Raw genomic sequence first — 18,340 nt, forward strand, 5'->3', positions numbered from 1 at the left:
TCTCCTCCCATCAAAACTTACCTGTCTTGGGCCCTATTTACTCAGCTTACTGCTACATGAATGGCCTTCTGGTTTCTGGCAAATGAAATCCAGCTGTGATGTTAATGGCGAATCATGGTGAAGAAAAGTAGACACGGAGGGGCTGAGCACCACTCCGTATCTGAGCCTGAGGACCCTGTGCTTTATAGATGTGGAAACTGAGGCCCAGGGGAGGGGCGAGGGGGACTTACGTAAAGACCTTGGCTGGATTCCCAGTCATGGCTCTCTAGGGAACGCTACTAATTCCTGGGTTATCTTGGCCACTGGGATTCGAACTACAGCCCTGTCTGTGGGCACGGCACTTTATAGAATGCACGCCTTTTCCCTTAGGTAGTCATCTTAGCAGCTCTGTGAGGGTTCACTGCGGCTCAGAGAGGCCGGTTGCATGCCCTGATCACACAGCCAGTGGCTAGTGGCTGGAGTACAGGTCTGTCTGGTCCCCAGCAGGTGCAAGGTGCACTCACTTGCTGGCTTCCCTGCCCGCTGGCAGCAGCCCCGGATATATACCAGGCTCGATCTACAGGATCTGTTCCCGGCTGGGACAGGCATCCCAAGGGACCATGGAGGAGACTGAGCCGAGGAAGAGGCCGAGGGCAGGATGTGCTGCTCTCCTGGGCAGCAGTCAGGGGAGTATGGGATCCGGAGACAAGTGATGCAGGCCAGGCCCACACAGCAGGACCCGTGAGCACAGGCCCAGCTCACAGCCCACAGAGCAGGGCTGCCTGGGCCACCATGGGATGGCCAGGGCCTTCTGCCTGCCCACTCCCCTGCCCCATTGGCCACTCGGCCACGTCCTCCCCATTCGGCATTTCTGGGCCCGGACTCAGGGCAGCAGCTTCATTCAGCAGTGAGCCACCCACAGTTACAATGTACACGCGTTCACACACTAAACTCTCCCACCCCTCCCACGCAGACGTGGGCGTTGCCCACCCTCGCATATCACGTGAGCTCGTTTGCATGCGTTTATGACACACACGCTCCTGAATTTCTCTCGTGCTCCTTCTGTCTTAAACAGTCTAGACAGTGGCACCCCACAGCAATCAAGAACTTCTGCTCTTAAATCAACTATGGGGTTCAAATCCAATCAGTGCTGTTTAACAACCATGTGTCTGCTCATTACTTAACCTCTCTGAGCCTCAGTTTCTCATCAATAAAATGGAAATGCTGGCAGTGTTAGGATTAAATGGGAAAATGCGTGGAAAGCACTGACCACAGGACTCTTCCATCTCATTTCCCCAATGCCTGTCAGGCAGCCTTGGCTCCAGGTCCCCCCCCAACTTGGTATCTCCATGCCTTTGCTCACCCAGGCCCCCTGCCCACAGCGCCCTGCTCTTGTCTCCACACACACACATCTGCCCCCTCCTCCAGGAAGCCTTAACGTGCCTGCGGGTGTCATCAGTGCTGGTGCCATAAGGACATTGGAAGAGGAGGAGCTTTACATTGGCATCTCTGCCTGTGAGTTGGGGGATTTAGAGCTGACTCGGAGACGTTGTCGGGACTGATGCTGTGTCCAGCACCCCCTTTCACAGAGGGAGAAACTAAGGCCCCATGAAGGGGAGGTTGTGCCTGAGTGCTCACAGCAAGTTAGTGCCGTGTTGGGGCTGGAACCCAGAATGCCTGCCTGCGGATCCGTGGGGTTCAATGCTGCCACCTCCTCCTAGGAGACGAAACCCCCCCCCACTGCCATGTTAACTGAGGGGGTGGTCTGCTTGTCTCAGCAGGTTTGAGGGAGCGTGGGCTGGGGTAGAAATGAAAGGTGGAAGCTGGGGGTCCCCCTGATGAGCTTCTTCATCAGCTGTATGTGTGAAGAGGAGGCCCAGAGAGGCTGAGACACATCTATCATCCGGACAGGGGCTGAAGCAGGGACCACAGGCAGCCATGGTGAGCCCAGGAGAAAGGCACAGCTCCATAGCGTGCTGCTAGAAGAACGGTCTCCATTGTCACCTCTTTCCTACAGCCATTTACTTATTTCTTCATCATACCCTTATTGGGAAAAGCCGAGAACGCCACGCCTCCCGGGGAATTCGCCCCCCACCTTCCACCCCTCCCCAGTTCTCATGCACTGGCTGCCGTCTGGTGACATTAGCTCACCAGCTTGCAGAGTGCTAATGACATTTTCATTTTGCTGGCTGGTGAAATGTGGGCTGGGGTGTGGGGAGCCCGTGGGCAGGTGGGGAGTTGCAGCTGCGGGGAGAGGTAGGTATGCTGGGCTGGGGACCCACGCTGGTCCGTGAAGGCAGAGACGGGGATGGACAGTGGGAGCAGCGGGAATGAGTCACTGGTGGCATTGAGACAGTTTTGTCTAAAGACTTGCCGCGGGCACAAAGCAACTCCCCGTACAGTGCTCCGGCTCCCTCTGCAGCACTCACAATACCCTCCCTTGTGTCGCCTCCCTAACATTTATTGAGCGATTGCTGTGAGCCAAATGCTCTGCTGGGGCTTCACAGACTTAGGAGTGTCATTTTCACTCCCTGCAATCCTCAAAGAGAGATGCTATTAGTATCCCTGTTTTACAGAGGAGGAGACTGATGCTCTGAGAGGACCCCTGACTTCCCCAGGGTCTCCCACTCCTGGAAAGAGTTTGCCCCAACAAGTGACCGAGGTCCACCTGCTTCCAAGCCCATGCTCCCGGCTACCGTGGGCACCGCCTCCCATACCTTGTCTGGGCTTGGACAAAGTCAGGAAACAATTCTCCATTCTGGCCTGTGACCAGCATTCACCTGTCAGGCAGGCAGCAGACCCTGTGCCCAGGTTGCTCCAGGGGTGCAAGTCTGTCAACGACAAAGGAGGGTGTGGCCCGGGAGAGAGCACCTGGCCATGATGAGTCAGGAGGGACCTGGGGTTTAGGCCTCACTCTGACACCAACTTGCTCTGTGACTTGGGGCGAGTCACTGCCCCTCTCTGGGTGTCGGTCTCCTCACTGATAAAATGAGGCCATTGGTCTGGCTGGATGGAGCATCCCAGGAATGCATTTTCACACGAGGAAGAATCTCTCCACCAATGCGCGTGAACTCTCAGAGTTTCCTCCCACTCAGACATATAAAATTATGTTTCACATCAAAGCAAATCGGGAAACATTTGTCAAGCCTCTTGCTCTGCAAAGGGCACCGTGCTAGACACAGTGGGCGTGACACTTGCGTATTTTTATTCAGGACCTACACACACAGGCATATACATATCTTTGTGTCTTGGAATTTCTTGCAGGCAAGTTCAGCTGGGACCTAGACGATGGCTCCCCAGTCCTGATGCCCAAGCCCAGGCTCCTTCCGGCTGCCCCTTCACACTCTCTCCTCAGGGTCCGGAGCACATTTCAAAAAAAAAAAGAGACCTCGGGCAGTGTGAGCGATGGCATCCCCCCCACCAGGCAGTCACGGCTGGTTCTGCTTGTCTTGACAGGTGGGCATCTCCCGGACAGCCCCGAGCTTGCAGGGAGCAGACCTTCCGACCCCATCATCCAAGCTACGTGAACCTTTTGAATTTGAACTTCTAAAAACGTGGGCACAATCTTTTTCCAGACTTCTCGACGCAGGCTACCCAGGTAAGGGAGCTCAGGCTGTTCAGCACGGGGTTTTATGCTGCTTTTGCTGTTTTTGGTGCTGCTAATAGCAGCCATCAGAGGACACCCTATCATTCTTTATCACCCTGTCCTGTTTTATTTCCTTCACTAGCAGGAGAACCCAGTGGTTAAGGCTTTAAAGTCCAACAGACATGGGTTCAAATCCTGAACATCCAATTACTAGCTGCGTGACCTTGGGCAGGTTTCTCAACCTTTCAGTGACTCTGCTTCCTCCCCGGTCAAATGAGGAAGCAACAGCACCCGCCTCTTGGGTTTGTGGTGAAGGTAAAATGAAGTAATATATGATAAGCGCTTAGAACAGGACACGTAGTAAGCTCAGAGTGCAGTAAGCATTAGCTGTTACTAATAGTATTCCTGTACTCATGACAATCTGTAGTTAATTCATCCTCACGTTGATACGTTGCCTCCTGCGCCAGAATGTGGACTGCAGAGGACAGGAGTTTGTTTTGTTCTTAGTTGAACCCCCAGATGCCAGCAGAGTAAACTGGCTATTATTTGCTGAATGAATGAATGAGTGAGTGAAGCTGTTTTACCTGTATTATGCAGAATCCTCAGGACAATCCTTGAAAGTCCTTGCATTTGTTAGGATAATTATTTGGTTGCATGTGAACAAAAATGCAAAATAAAAAAGAGGTTGATTTTTCTCTAAGGAAAATTCTGAGCTAAGGGGATTCTTTGATACAAAAACATTAGGGGCCTAAGTTCCTTTTGTCCGGAGGCTCTAACCATCACTTGTCTACATGATCCACGATGGCCCACGCCAGTCTCTCCGTTCTGGTCAGCAAGAAGGGGGAAATCAGAAAAGGAAAGGGTGCTCCTTCCTTTAAGAGGGTGCATACATCACTTCCTGTCAGGTCCCATTGGCCAGAATGTAGTCATGTGGCATGCCTAGCTGCAAGGGAGGCTGGGAGATAGAGTCTTTATTCTGGGGGACCATCTGCCCAATTATAATTCTCTTACGAAGAAAGGAGGGGCAATGGATACTGGGGCACCCTCTGCCTTGTCAGATAAGATGATACCGCCACACTTTTTTCATCCTCCCTCCCTTCTTCCTCACCCCCAGTCACCAGTGATCTTTTTACTGCCTCCTTTCTTTTTTGCCTTTTCCAGAATGTCATATAATTGGAATCATACACAGTAGGTAGCCTTTTCAGACTGGCTTCTTTCACTTAGTAATATGCATTTAAAGTTCCTCCAGGTCTTTTCATGGCTTGAAAGCTCATTCCTTTTTATCGCTAAATAATGTCCCATTGGATGTATCACAGTTTTTTTGTCCATTCATCTATTGAAGGAAATCTTGGTTATTTCCAGTTTTGGGTGATTATAAATAAAATATAGCAGAATAAAACTGCTATAAACATTTATGTGCAGGTTTTTGTGTGGACATAAGTTTTCAATCAGTTGGGTAAATATTTAGGAGCATGATTGCTGAATTATATGGTAAGGGTATATTTAGCTGTTTGAGGAACTGCCAAGCTGTCTTCCAAAGTGGCTGTACCATTTTGCATCCGCACCAGCAACGAGTGAGAGTTCCTTTTGTGCCATCTCCTCACCACCAGTTGGTGCTGTCAGTTTTGTAGATTTTTGTCCTTCTGTCAGGTATGTAGTGGTATGATCCCCACTTTAAAGTTGAGGATCCTGAGACTTAGAAAGGGCAGCTTGCCCAAGGTGCTACAGCAGGTAAGAGATCCAGGAACTTTGCCCACCTGCTTGACAAATGAGCCCAGTCTCACCCCACAGCCTCTGCCCATAGCACGTCTCTCTGAGGCCGTGGACCAAAGCCACGGGGTAACTCTTCCCACTGCAAGTTCAGGAGTGACTGGATTCCAGGCCCCTTGTTCACTATGTAGTGTCTGTTTCTCCCAGCAGAACTGAAGTTCAGTGAGGAGGACAAGGAGCGATGGGGGCAGAGTGAGTGAATTTGAGCCCAGATTGGAGGGGTCTCGCTAGATCAGCCAAAAGAGAACCCTAGGTGGGGCCAGACAGCTGGGAAGGCTAGGGTACAGGTGAGCCCAGCAGGCTGCTGGCCTGTGCCCAGTCCTTGGGTCTGAGGGGAAGGCTAGAGCTGCTGCCCAGGTCAGAGGAACCAATGATGGGCCAGAAGTGAAGGTTGGCTGCAGGGGGAGACAGGGTGAGGGTGGTGGGGTGAGATGGGGTGATGAGAGGCCAGGCAAAGGCTGAACTGAGGTCAGATGCTGCATTGTTTGGAAGCCAGCACTCAACTCAAACCTGATTAAGCAAGAAGACAGGCAATTTATTCGTTTTTTATTGGTTTCCAATATCGTGGCAATTGGGGGCCTGTTTACTGGTGTCCAAGGTTCAGATAATGCCCAGGTCTGTGCCTTCTGCTTCTCTCCTTGTGGGTTTCAGTCCCCAGTAAGCACTCCCCATGTGGCAGTGGGGCAGTGGCCAGCAGCTCCAGACTGACATCCTGCTCATTGCAAATCCAGTGAAAGGAGAGCTTCTTTTTCCCAGGAGTTCCTACAAAAGTCCCAGAGCTGAAGCTTATTTGCTGGCCTTGGGTCACATGACCATCTCTGACCAATCATTGAAACCAGAAGGAGAGACTATGCTGATTGACCAGACTTGGTCAGTGTTGAGGGGTCTGTGTTTGGGGGTGTGTGTATGGGTGGGAGGATTCAGCCTGAAAGTGTGAGAGGGCTGGTACCCCAAAGGGAAAACCAGGTGCTATTTTCAGAAAAAGGAGGAAGGAATGTTGAGCAGACAAAACAACAGGTGCTCCATATCGGAGCCATGGCGGGGGGTGAGGGGGCTGATTTGTCCTCAATGGGTCCTTCCTGTGGCTTACAGCACAGGGATAGCCTCTCTCTGACAGGTGCGCCTCGGTTTCAGTGGATCTGGTATCTGAAAGCCTGATTTACACACACACACACACGATGTATCTGCAGGTGGTGCTTCACTTTCCAGAAGCATTGCCCCAGGAAGTCCTGCCCATAGTGAGTCCTCATCCTCCCTAGGGGCCACCCCGCTATTTCAGTCACTGCTTATCTGGCCGCTTTGGGTTGTCCTTCGCTTGCTGGGAGGGCCTTTTGCTTTCTTTACACCCCACCCTCACCCCCACTCCCTCATCGCTGGGGAAAGTTCCTTGAACCACTTTAGCATTTATTTGTCCTAAATGGCCTCCCAGAAGACCTGGCCTGTGACGCCCGGAGTAGGGCCACAAGCCTCCCCCTCAGCCACCACCTTCCTGGGGCCTCTCCGAGGGAAGGCGAAGGAGAGGAGGCCGTCACTGGTCAAGCAGGAGCGGCCCCAAGAGTCCACCGGTTTGCAGGCCAGCCTCAGCCCCAGCTGACATCCACCGGGGAAGCTCTGTTATGCATTTAGGGTACGGTGTATGATTTCATTTGAAAAAACATTGCTCTGCAGAAAAAAGATGGAAAACCGCAGTGTATGATGCTGCCTCCCAGGCAACTGTGGCCAAGTGCTTTTTAAGATCTGTCCTTCGTTGATTTCGGTCAACCACAAACCTCCTGGCCCCGCACCCATGTCTCTCTCTCTCTCTCCATCTCCCTAGCCTGTGAATTCTGCAGCTCTGACTCACCATGTAGACCAACTCAGCGTTCAGCACCACCCTGCCTTATATGGGACGCTCACTGCCCTTGGGTCAATACGTATTAATTTATTTCTTCAGCCGTTGGCTGTTGAGCTTGTACTGTGTGCCAGGCACTGTTTATTTGCCGGGGATTGGGAGTGGGCAAAGCCGAATGGTCGCTGCCCTCTGGGATCCCTGCTGTCTCCTCTGTGAGATCCACTGAGGGCAGGACCCTTCCTCTGGGTGTCTTGCCCCCCACCCCTCATCCAATGCCAAACCATAGCTGGACTTGGTGGATGTTCATCACTTAATTATTTTCCACATTATTTTTTAAAGCCCCCACTTATGACTGATGCTACAGAGATACTAGAATGATTTGGTCCTCACCCTCTAGGACTTAGAGTTTAAGATGCAGCTGGTGATGGGTCCTGGAGAGGGAGGGAAGGCCACAGTTTGAGATCTGTATGCAAACCCAGTCAGGGGTGTGCACGAGTCAACAAACAGAGGAGGCCAACCTCTCCACTCCCAGCCCCTCTCTGTTCATTCAGCAGCTCCTCAGAGACTACCGCTGAGAGCCCCTCAAGGAGCCAGCCTGTTATAAGGGAGACAGACATGAAAGTAAATCGTGTCATTCAAGGTAGAGAATGGGAGGGTTCAGAGCAGAAGTATAAAGGAAGGCTTGGAGGTTCTAAGACCAGATCAAGAGGTCACTTTGGGGTGGTGACAGTGGTGGGAAATCAGGGAAAGCAGTGCATATGAGCTGGGCTTTGAAAAGTGAGTAGGACATGAGACAGGCTAGGAAGCTGGGGGAGGGCATCCCAGGAGGAAGAAACAGTGAGAGCAAAGGCCTGGATGTGGGAGCCCTGGGGCTTGGAACAGGCAGGAAAGGGACCAGGCAGGAAGTGAGATGAAGGCAGTCAGCTTCTTCCATGCAGTCCTCCAGGCTTGGCCACACAGGCCTGTGGCCATCTTCAAGGCTGCCTTAAATCACAGGCTGGGTTTGGAATTGAGTGGCTCTTCTGTTTTCCCTTTAAGCCCAGGAGAGGGAGTTTTGGAGGGGCCCTTTAGAAAAGACGGTGCTGCACAGGGACCAAGAATAATTAATCCTCCCATCTCGAGGTTCTTTACAGAACTTAGAAATCATCTTCATTTACAGTGTTGCAAGCAGGAGGCCTAGTGGCAGACCCTGGGCTGGAAGTAGGGGCACTCAAATTCTTGTCCCAGCTCTGTTACTGATGACCTCAGCCTCCCTGAGCTGTAGTTTGTCCTTTGTAAAATGAGGGGTGAGGCCCCTTCCAGCTTTAAACTTTTATTCCAAGTTAGACTTGGGTGCCGATCCCAACTCTGCTAGTACTACAGCCTTGGCCCCCTGAGCCTCAGTTTTCTCATCTGCAAGTTGGGGGTAATAGTACTCTGTGTCTCACAGGACTTATGTGCAGATTAAATGAAATAACTAAGTGAGATAATGTGCTTGACAGCACACCTGCCAGAGGGTCAGTACTTTGTGATAGCACTGATGCTATTGGTGTTATTATTATTTATATTTTCATTTTCATAACTCTGTGGGAGGAGTCCTCAACAGAGTCTTTGTATAGATGCCTGCAAGGCAACCTAAGTCCATGTCCCACAAAATTTGGTGGTGGGGCAGAGAGTCACACCCCTCCCATCTCCAAATGGGGGCAGAGCTGCCTTCCTCAAAATCACATTTCTTCATTCATTCATCAAACATTTATTGAGCACTTGCCATGTGCCGGGACCTCTGAAATGCACGTGGGATCCTATTGAATGGGGCACCCAAGCTGCCTGCTCTCGGCAGCTCAGGCTGCGCTTGGAGCAGCCTCTGCCTTCTGGCTGGCGCCATGGACACCGTTGGCCAAAGGAGCTCATGGCCAGCAGGAGTGCACTGAAGTCTGCAGACTGAAGCCCTGGGGAGAAGTCCCACCCTGCCTCCCATCGCTCCTGGGGCTTTGTGTAACCCCGTCCTTTCCGTCTTGGGGCTAAGGGATGAAATGCCAGAGATCCCACCATATTTAGCTGGTCTCGCGTTGTCCCTGGACCAACGAGATGGACGGGACTGCCAAGACCAGGCTCGGCCTTATGCAAACGAAGGCATTCGCGAGAGGAAGCCTACCAGCGAGCATGGACTACAGGGCTGTGTTTTATTTTCACTGCCTGTAATGCTTGTTTGGATCCTGAATTGCAAAGGGTTTGGGGGTCTTTCTGGAGGATGCAAAGCTGGCAGATTGGAAGGTGCTGAGGGGTCCAATCTGCCCTGTGCTCACCTGGTCCTTTCCTGGTGGCCAAGGGCATCTCACCCGCTCTGGTCTCCAGCGTCCAGCACAGAGCTGAGCATGCCAGGGTTTGTAGTCAGGGATTGGTGAATGGTTAGACAGGTGGGCGGATTACAGTGGATTCACTGTCATACACACTTTCCGAGCCTTGGTCCAAATTTCCAAGGTGGTTGGTGACACCAGGCCCTGGGTTTGTTTTTCTGTGACTATTTGATTTGGGTTCCTGTGCAAAACCAGTGGTTTTCAAGCAGTGGAGTAGATGCAAAACAAATGGCTTTTGGGCCTGTCAGTTTCTCCGTTTCAGTTTCAGGAGGCAGCATAGTGTGTGCCCTGATCTAAGGACGAGACCTTGCCGGCTGTCAGACTCACGAGAGTTCAGACCCCTGCTCCAAGGCTGGGTGACCTTGGGCATGTTATTTAGTCTCGATCAAATTCTGTTTTCTCGTCTAGAAAATGATGGCACTAATAGCTTCCAACTCATAGGGCCGTGATGAGCATTAGATTGGATAATGGGTGTTAAACCATGGAGCAGCGCTCTGGGCACATGGTAAACGCTCAAGAAAAGATGATGATGATGTATTTAATGACCCCTTAAGCTAATGGGCCGTAAACTTCTCTCTTCCAAACAGATTTTTGCAGACTGCTTTGCATTTTTAAGGCAAAAATTATTTTTGAAAGTTATTATTACAGAAGTAATGTGCTCCTTAAAAATTTCAATGATCTGAAAGGATTTAAATTTAAAAGCAAATGTCCCCCAACCCACCCTCTGCCATCTTCCAGCTCTTTCCCTCCACTTCCCCAGCAACATTCTCTTTGAATGTAGAGCTTCCCAAGTCTGGCACTCTTCTCCTTTTTTTTCTCCTTAAAGAGTAGAAGACAGGTACACAGTCAGGAGGGGACAGTGGTCCTACTGGAGCGACGGCAGCCTGTGTGTCCTTGGCTCCGGTTTGCTCTGAGCTTTGAGAGTCTCCAGTGTTCTGTGTCCTGGAGGCCTGGGGCGGTGGCCTGAGGTGCCACATTCAGGCTAAGCTTGGAGTGAGAGGCTCGTAGACGCCATGTCTGGCCACGTGCCCAGGCCCTCTCTTCTGTCACGGTGCCCCAGGGCTCAGTCCAGCCCAAGCTTCCACGTTCCTGGTCCCTAGCCACCTTCTGACAGCCTGTGCTTTCCTGCCTGTGTCCTCTGCTGCCTTCCAGAGGATTCTGATGCAAGCTCAAGTTTGAGAACAACAGGCAGGTGGCCCGGGTCTAACACACTGTGCCACACGTAGAAGGAGTGAAGGAACCCACGCTGGAAGGGGGAGGTGCTGGGGAAGGCTTGGATTATGAATGACTTAAAGGTGGACAAAGAAATCTGTGTGTAACTTGGGGGAGGGGAGTGGATTCCTGGCAGAAGGATCAGCCTGTGCAAAGTCCCTGGGGCGTGGTAGAGCCAAAGCATTCAGGGAGCTACAAGTGGTGCTGCTGGAGTGGAGTGAGAAGAGGGCGTGGGGGAAGGGAGGGCATAATCAATAGGCTTCTTGTGCTCTGAGTTTGGGCTTTTCCTCAGGAGCGCTGGGGAGCCATGGAAGGGTTTATGCAGAGGAAAGATGGTGGGGAGGATGGATGGTTGTGTGGGGCCCCTGGACCGCAGCAAGTGACAGGCTGTCTTCTGGAGGGCAGGGCTGAGCCTGCAGTGGATGGAGAGAAGACCCTGGAATACCCTGAGTCATGGAGGGGCCCTGCCCTGTTGCTAGAACATTAGGACCTTGAAAGGATGCTGTAACTGTCTTGTACTGCATTGAGTCTCTGCATTCATGCCTTCCACTCCCAGAGACTCCAGTTACTGTTTCTGGGGTAGAGGAGACTAAGGTGCCCCCTGCATGTCTGGCATCTAGGTCTGAAGTGGACACACCAACATAGGTAAGGGCAAACCGAGATTCCTTCTGAGGGTGGAGCAGGGTGAAGGCTGGGAGGGGCTGGGAGGGGCCCTAAGGTGGATGACAATGGGGGTCAGGAGGGCCCCTGGCCTCCCCACCTCAGTGCTGGCTTGGGGAGCCCCCTGGAGAGGAGGTGGCAGGGGAAGACCCCAGACCAGCCCCCGCCTCAGAGGCCCCAGCCTCTCTCAGTCTTCCCAGGGCCAGGCAGGAACAAGAAAGGGAGCTGGGGCCTCTCGCAGGCCTGGGGCTCTTGTTTGGGAAGGGGCCTCTGATGAGCTCATCCTGTGGTGAATCAGAGCTGAGAGGATGCTGAGTCCTTGGGGAGGCCAGAACCAGGGAGAGGGAGGGTGGGGTGCCCCCCCGGGGCAGAGGTGGGGCAGGTGTGAAATAGGCCGCTGGCTAGAGGGCCAGACAGGGTCCCATTTGCCCAGCTGAGCAGCAGCTTTGGGGTGGCAGCTCCTGCTTCCTGTGCCCCCAATCCCGGGGCTCGTTCAGGCTGAAGTGCAGTTGCCTGGAGCCCGGTGATGCTTGCCATGGCCTGGCCTGTGTGTATTCAAGTATCATGTTAGCCACAAGCAGCAATCAGTGGTGGTGTGTGGCAAGCGCTCAGAGGAGCTGTGGTTCCAGCGGAGGAGGTGCCAGCCAGGCCCTGCCCACTAGGTCCCCTCCCTCCAGGGCTCAGAAATGGCTCAGGCTTTTCTACTTGACCCTCAGTCCAGATTTAACTCTCAAGGAAAATGACCGGCAAGGATGTGTGGCCTCACAAACTAACTGGACTTGGGAGGGCTTTCAAGGTCATCTGTTTGGACTTCTTGAGAGTATTCATTAAGCCTCTGCTTACATACCTCTAGTGATGGGGAGCTCACTACTAACCAAGAGATCAACATTCATTCAGATCGCTCTGAAAGTTATTCTCCTGTTTTACATAGGCCCTGGGTTCAAATCTTACTTCTGCTACTCCTGTGTGGCCTCAGGCAAGTGACGTAGCTTCCAGAGCTCTGGTTTCCTTTCATGTTAAATGGGTTTGATAAATGCCCACCTCTCATTTACAAAGAAGTTTAAACCAGACAGCTTTACAACCATGAGCAAGTCAAATCTTTCCACAGTGCATAGGCCTGGTGCCCAGACAGGGTTTCTCTGCTGGTCTCCCGGCCCCATGGCCAGTCACATCACCAGGGTGAATGTCCACCCCTCCCTGGCACGTAGTAGGTGCTCAGCAGATGATTGGCTTCATCCCCTCTTCCCTCAAGTGGACCCACCGGTGCCTTACAAACACGGTCAGGCCAAGTCCTTGGCTTTTATCTTAACTCAGAGACCCCGAACCACGAGGTGCCCTGAGCTGCCACCCAGTGCTGGTCACCAAAGGCTTCCAGGAGGCCGGTCTCCTGCAGGCCTCCTCCCTCATGCTCCCTCCCTCGGCTTCTCACATCGCCTGGGGTTCACTGCAGGCTTTTAATGAGGTCGGCTGGTGGGTCTGTTCCATTTCCTCACATCTTACAGAGCAAAAGATAACAAGGAAGTGCCAGTGTGAAGCCGCAGGTGGAGGAGACTGGAGGTGACCTCAGGCCTCATGACCTCTGACCTCAACCTGCTACTGCCATACTTCCCACGGGGTGTGGGCATCACCCTCAACTACGCCATTGGTTCCTCTGGAATCCTGCTTTATTGGTGGGTGTTTTGTTTTTGTTTTTAACAGCTTTAGAGAGGCAAAATTTATGCACCATAAAATTCTCTAACTTTAAGGGTATGATTCAATGATTTGTAGTAAATTTTCAAAGTTGTGCAACCATCACTACAATCTAACTTTAGACTATTCCCATCACCCCCAAAAGAAACCTGGTTCCTATTTGCTATCAGTTCCCATTCCCACTCCCTGCCCCAGGCAACAACCAATCTACTCTTCTCGGTCTCTATAAATTTTGCCTTTTTTTTTTTTTTTTTTTTTAATTTTATAGCTACTTTATTTATTTATTTATTGTTTATTTTTGGCTGTGTTGGGTCTTCAGTTCGTGCGAGGGCTTTCTCTAGTTGCGGCAAGCGGGGGCCACTCTTCATCGCGGTGCGGGGACCGCTCTTCATCGCGGTGCGCGGGCCTTTCACTATCGCGGCCCCTCCCGTTGCGGGGCACAGGCTCCAGACGCGCAGACTCAGTAGTTGTGGCTCACGGGCCCAGCTGCTCCGTGGCATGTGGGATCTTCCCAGACCAGGGCTCGAACCCGTGTCCCCTGCATTAGCAGGCAGATTCTCAACCACTGCGCCACCAGGGAAGCCCTTTTTTTTTTTTTTTTTTTTTTTTTTTTTTTTTTTTTTTAATTTTATAGCTACTTTTAAATTTTGCCTTTTCTGGACATTTCATATAAAGGGAATCATGCACCATGTGTGGACTCCTGTTTTTTATAGCCTGGTGAAGGTCGGTGGGGACTGTGTCCACTCAGTGATGTGCCCATCTTCCCATAGCCAGCCAAGGCCAAGTTGTAAGTGTGCTTTTTTAGAGTTGGAAGAACTCATAAGGACACTGAGGGCAGTCTTTACTTCAGTGCAAGAAAGAAATCCTCTGTACCCGATCCCACACTATGACTCTCTGACATCTGCTTGAATACACCCAGTGTCGGGCAGCTCACTACTCCCCCAGAGGCTGAAGGAAACGTGCATATCCTGATCACATGCTAAGTGCCAAACTTGTTGATGTCTTTTGATCTTTGGTTCCATCCTCTGAGAGGAAATCATTTTACAGCTGAGGAAATTGCACCTCAGAGGGGTAGAGGCACTCACCCAAAGGTAGGAAGTAGGGGACACCAGGATTTAAACCTTGGGCCTCTCAGATTTCAGAGACATGGGAGATACTTATCTTTGTATCAGGGTGAACTCTCTCCCTGTAACTGCCACCCATTGTTTCTAGTTTTGCCAATAAGACTCACACAGACCACCAACCTGGACATGGGGAGGTGGGAGAGAGAGTTAAGGAAGACTTCTTGGAGGAGGTGATGTCTGAGCTGGGACTTGAAAAATGAGCAGGAATTACCAGGCAGAGCTGGTCGGGAAGAGTTTTTTCCAGGGACTCTTTTAACTGCCAGCCCTTCTAATATTTCACAGCTGCTTGAGGCTGGGGAGAACTGTTGAAAATATCTACTCTTGCTGTTCATTCTTCCCCAAACATCACCAGTAAGTGGTGGTCCAACAACAGTACTTGAATACCTTCAGGGACAGGGAGCTTACCACCTGACCTGGGAACCTTTTCCACTGCGGAGTTGCTCTGGCTCTAGGCCAGGCTGAAGATGGCCTCCAAGTAGCCACAATCAGCTTGCAACCACATAGCATGTGGTCAGTCCGTTTTCCCACCACCAGCCTTCAGGATGCTGAGCATAGCAGGCAGGTCTTGGAAGCAGCCTAAAAGTCTTGACTGAGATGTGCCAAGTTCCTCCATCCGTTCTCCTTGATGTAGACTGTCCATGCTGCTCAGGCCTGGCCACCTACCTCTGGGATGCCCAGCCCATGGCCTTGAACTTGGAGGCAGTTTCAAGTAGTGGTTGAGTGTGGGCTCGGTAGCCAATACCTGGTTCATATCCCAGCTCTGCCACTCCCCCAGGTGTGACCTTGGGACAAGTCCCTTAAGTTCACCATGCCTCACTGTTCATGTGTCAAATGGGATTAAGAATGATATTACACCATATTAGTCAGCTAGAGCTGCCATAACAAAATAGCACAGGCTAGGGGTTTAAACAGCAGACATTTATTTTGTCACAGTTCTAGAGTCAAGGCGTCCAAGATCAAGGTGCCAGTGAATTTGATTTCTGGTGAGGCCTCTCTTCCTGGTTTGCAGACAACCACCTTCTCTCTGTGTCCTCACATGGCCTTTGCTCTGTGTGTACACATGGGGAGAGAGCGAGAGAGAGAGAGATCTGGTGTCTCTACCTCTTCTTATAGAGACGCCAATCCTATTGGATGAGAGCCCTACCCATATGACCTCATTTAACCTTATTCACCACCCTAAAGGCCATATCTCCAAATACAGTCACACTGGGGGAGTCACAACTTCAACATATGAATTTGTGGGGACACAATTCAGTGCACAGCAAGCACCAACCTCAGAGGGTTACTATGTGATTGAGTAAATGTGTATAAAGCATTAAGAGCAGTGCCTGGAATGTGGTAAGAGCTATATTAGTGGATGCTATTATTGCCACATTTAGCATTAAATTTGGGGGTGGAAGAAACCCCTGTCCATCCTTGCTGCGAGTCTAGACACTGTGAAAACCTAACGAGGGACTTCCCTGGTGGCTCAGTGTTAAGAATCTGCCTGCCAATGCGGGGGACACGGGTTCGAGCCCTGGTCCAGGAAGATCCCTCATGCTGCAGAGCAACTAAGCCTGTGCGCCACAACTACTGAGCCTGCGCTCTAGAGCCCGCGAGCCACAACTACTGAAGCCCGCATGCCTAGAGCCGGTGCTCCACAACAAGAGAAGCCCACACACCACAACGAAGAGTAGCCCCTGCTTGCCGCAACTGGAGAAAGCCTGCACGCAGCAACGAAGACCCAATGCAGCCAAAAATTAATTAATTAATTAATTTAAAAAAAAAGAAAAACCTAATGAGTACACACATATAGTAATAGCAGATATTTATGTTCAACCATAAAAAAGAAGGAAATCTCACCATTGCAACAACATGGAGGAACCTTGAAAGTATTATGCTAAGTGAAATAAATCAGACAGAAAGACAAATATTGTATGATCTCAGTTATTTGGGGAATCTAGTGGAGCTGAACTCATGAACTAGAGATCAGATTGGTGCTGGCGGGTTGAGGAAATGAGGAGATGTTGGTCAAAGGATACAAACTTCCAGCTACAAGATTAATGAATTCAGCAGATGTAATGCACAGCACGGTGACTATAGTTAAACACACTGTGTTGTATACTTGAAAGTTGCTAAGAGAGTAGATCTTAAATGTTCTCACCTTAAAAAAAGGAAAAAAAACCCCAACATCTATTTATATCATGCTTACTATACCAGGCTTTCTATGTAAGTGCTTTACATAGCTGATTTAAGCCTCACACTAGCCGTATGAGATAGATATTCTTGGTATCCCAGTTGTGCCGATGAAGAGACTGAGGCACAGAGGGGTGAAGTGACTTGCCCCAGGTCACACAGCTGTCAAGCGCCTAGTAAATTAATAGCATACAGTTATTTACTCAAGTAATATTCATTAAGGTCCATCTGACTGTGCTGGGAACTCAACTCCTGCCCTCCAGGAGTTCACAGGCTGGTGGAGGAGACAGACCCATGGGCAGGTAGTGGCAGTACCGAGTGCTGAGTGCTCTAATGGGGCAAACCCAAGGAGCTGTCATGGAGCTGAAGACATGACATCTGTGCTGTGGCATCGAGCAAGGCCCAGGGAGACACCAGGGAGGGCTTCCTGGAGAAAGAAACATTTAAGCTGAGATCAGGAAGAAGGTAGGAAAACAGCCTGAATGAGGAGCTGAGAGTGAGAGTGTGCGGTTGTGGGTTGTTGGAAGCTTCATAAGCTGATAATGTCCGCTTTAAGATTTTCCAGCGGTCCTGTGACAGCACAGGGGTTCTTTGGTGGCCCAGGGTCTCTGACGTCACAGTATTTCTACATGGCCTAGACTTCCTGGAGCAGCCCAGCCCCCCATGGCAACCTAGGGGTTCCATGCCAGTTCAGGGAATTATATGGTGGCCCAGAATTGTTTCTGGCATGCAAGGGACCTGTGTGATCTTGGTGCACAATGACAGCCCAGGGATCTGGAAACTCCCAGGAGCACTGTGGCAGCTTCTGAGGGTCCCAGACATTTTCTGGGGTTCTGTGACAATCCCGGGGATTGCGTGGCATCTCCAGGGTCTTGTAGCCTTGTTCTTTATGGCTTCAGAAAGAAGAATATGCAGACTCATAGTAGGCAAGTCCTTTGATTGGGGAAAAGGAAACAGCATGGAAGGGTCTATACCTGGAGGCGCATTTGCGAGGCTTAAGCAGGCAGCAAGGAGATGTGCCTGGAAGTCCTCTGCCTCCAGAAGCCTGTGGGAGCCAAGGAGTCTGGATTCCTTATGGTTTATTTCCTTCTGGAAAGCTGAAAATTAGCCACTTAGGGAGGTCTGTGGGGAGCATTGTCCTTACTTGCAGGCCTGTGACTTGGAGAGGACCAAGGATGCACCTGTTGCCTGGATATGGAGGTACCGCTCCTCAGAGCCCTCCAAGCAGGTGCATCGTGCAGGGGCCGGAGGTTGCGGCTGCCCACGAGGGGGCTGGCACGCCTCCACTTACAGACACCAGCATTAGCCCCTCAATGGGCTCCTGTGAGCTGAGCCTTCCCACACCGGCATCGCTGGGTTAATCCCAGCCCCACTCACTGCTCCAGGTCAGCTGGGGGACCTGTCTGGACCTCAGACCCATGCCTGCAGAATAGGGATGACACTCCCGCCTGTTTCCCCGGGGGGTGTGGCATCGAGTGGGATGGGGGACAGCCCTGTATGAAAGCATGAGAACACGTTCCTGCTTCACCACGGGTGCTGTGCGCTCCTGGGCAAACTCCTTCATACCACAGGGCCCTCAGTTTCCTCATCTGTAAAAAGGGGGTGGGCCTAGCACAGCGTAGGAAACACAATAGTTTCTCAACCAATGCTAGGTCTACCCCAACTCCTTCACCTCCAACCAGAGACTGCAGCCAGGTATCCTGGGTGTGGGGAAGAGGGTGGTTCTCAAGCAGAAGAGCCCATCTGGCCCCAGGAAAGTCAATGGTCTTTGTGCCTTTGCCTCTGAGCAAAACCTCCTTTCTTTTTAACCCTGGGCAGAGCCGACACGAGAGCTACCTTTGTCAGGCACTGGGCTGAGAGTTGGACACTCATGATCTCATGTAGTCCACCCTACAACACTATGAGATAGTCTTAGTGATCCCATTTTACAGACAAGCAAACTGAGGCACAGAGAAGGCAGCTAAGTTGCCCCAGGTCA

General features: G+C 51.3%; 1 protein-coding gene across 3 annotated transcripts in view; it reads left to right on the plus strand.

The window, feature by feature from the left end:
* TSPAN18 (tetraspanin 18) overlaps nt 1-18,340 on the plus strand; it is a 183,591-nt gene that overhangs the window by 116,439 nt on the left and 48,812 nt on the right. For 2 of the 3 annotated variants that reach the window (XM_036860752.1, XM_036860750.1), the window contains exon 3: nt 3,436-3,577. The exons of the other annotated variant lie outside the window; for it this stretch is intronic. The gene's annotated coding sequence lies outside the window, so the exon portion shown is untranslated. The remainder of the gene's footprint in view (nt 1-3,435; nt 3,578-18,340) is intronic. 3 annotated transcript variants of the gene reach the window in all.

This window comes from Balaenoptera musculus, chromosome 8, assembly GCF_009873245.2.
Source record: "Balaenoptera musculus isolate JJ_BM4_2016_0621 chromosome 8, mBalMus1.pri.v3, whole genome shotgun sequence".
NCBI classification, from domain to species: domain Eukaryota; kingdom Metazoa; phylum Chordata; class Mammalia; order Artiodactyla; family Balaenopteridae; genus Balaenoptera; species Balaenoptera musculus.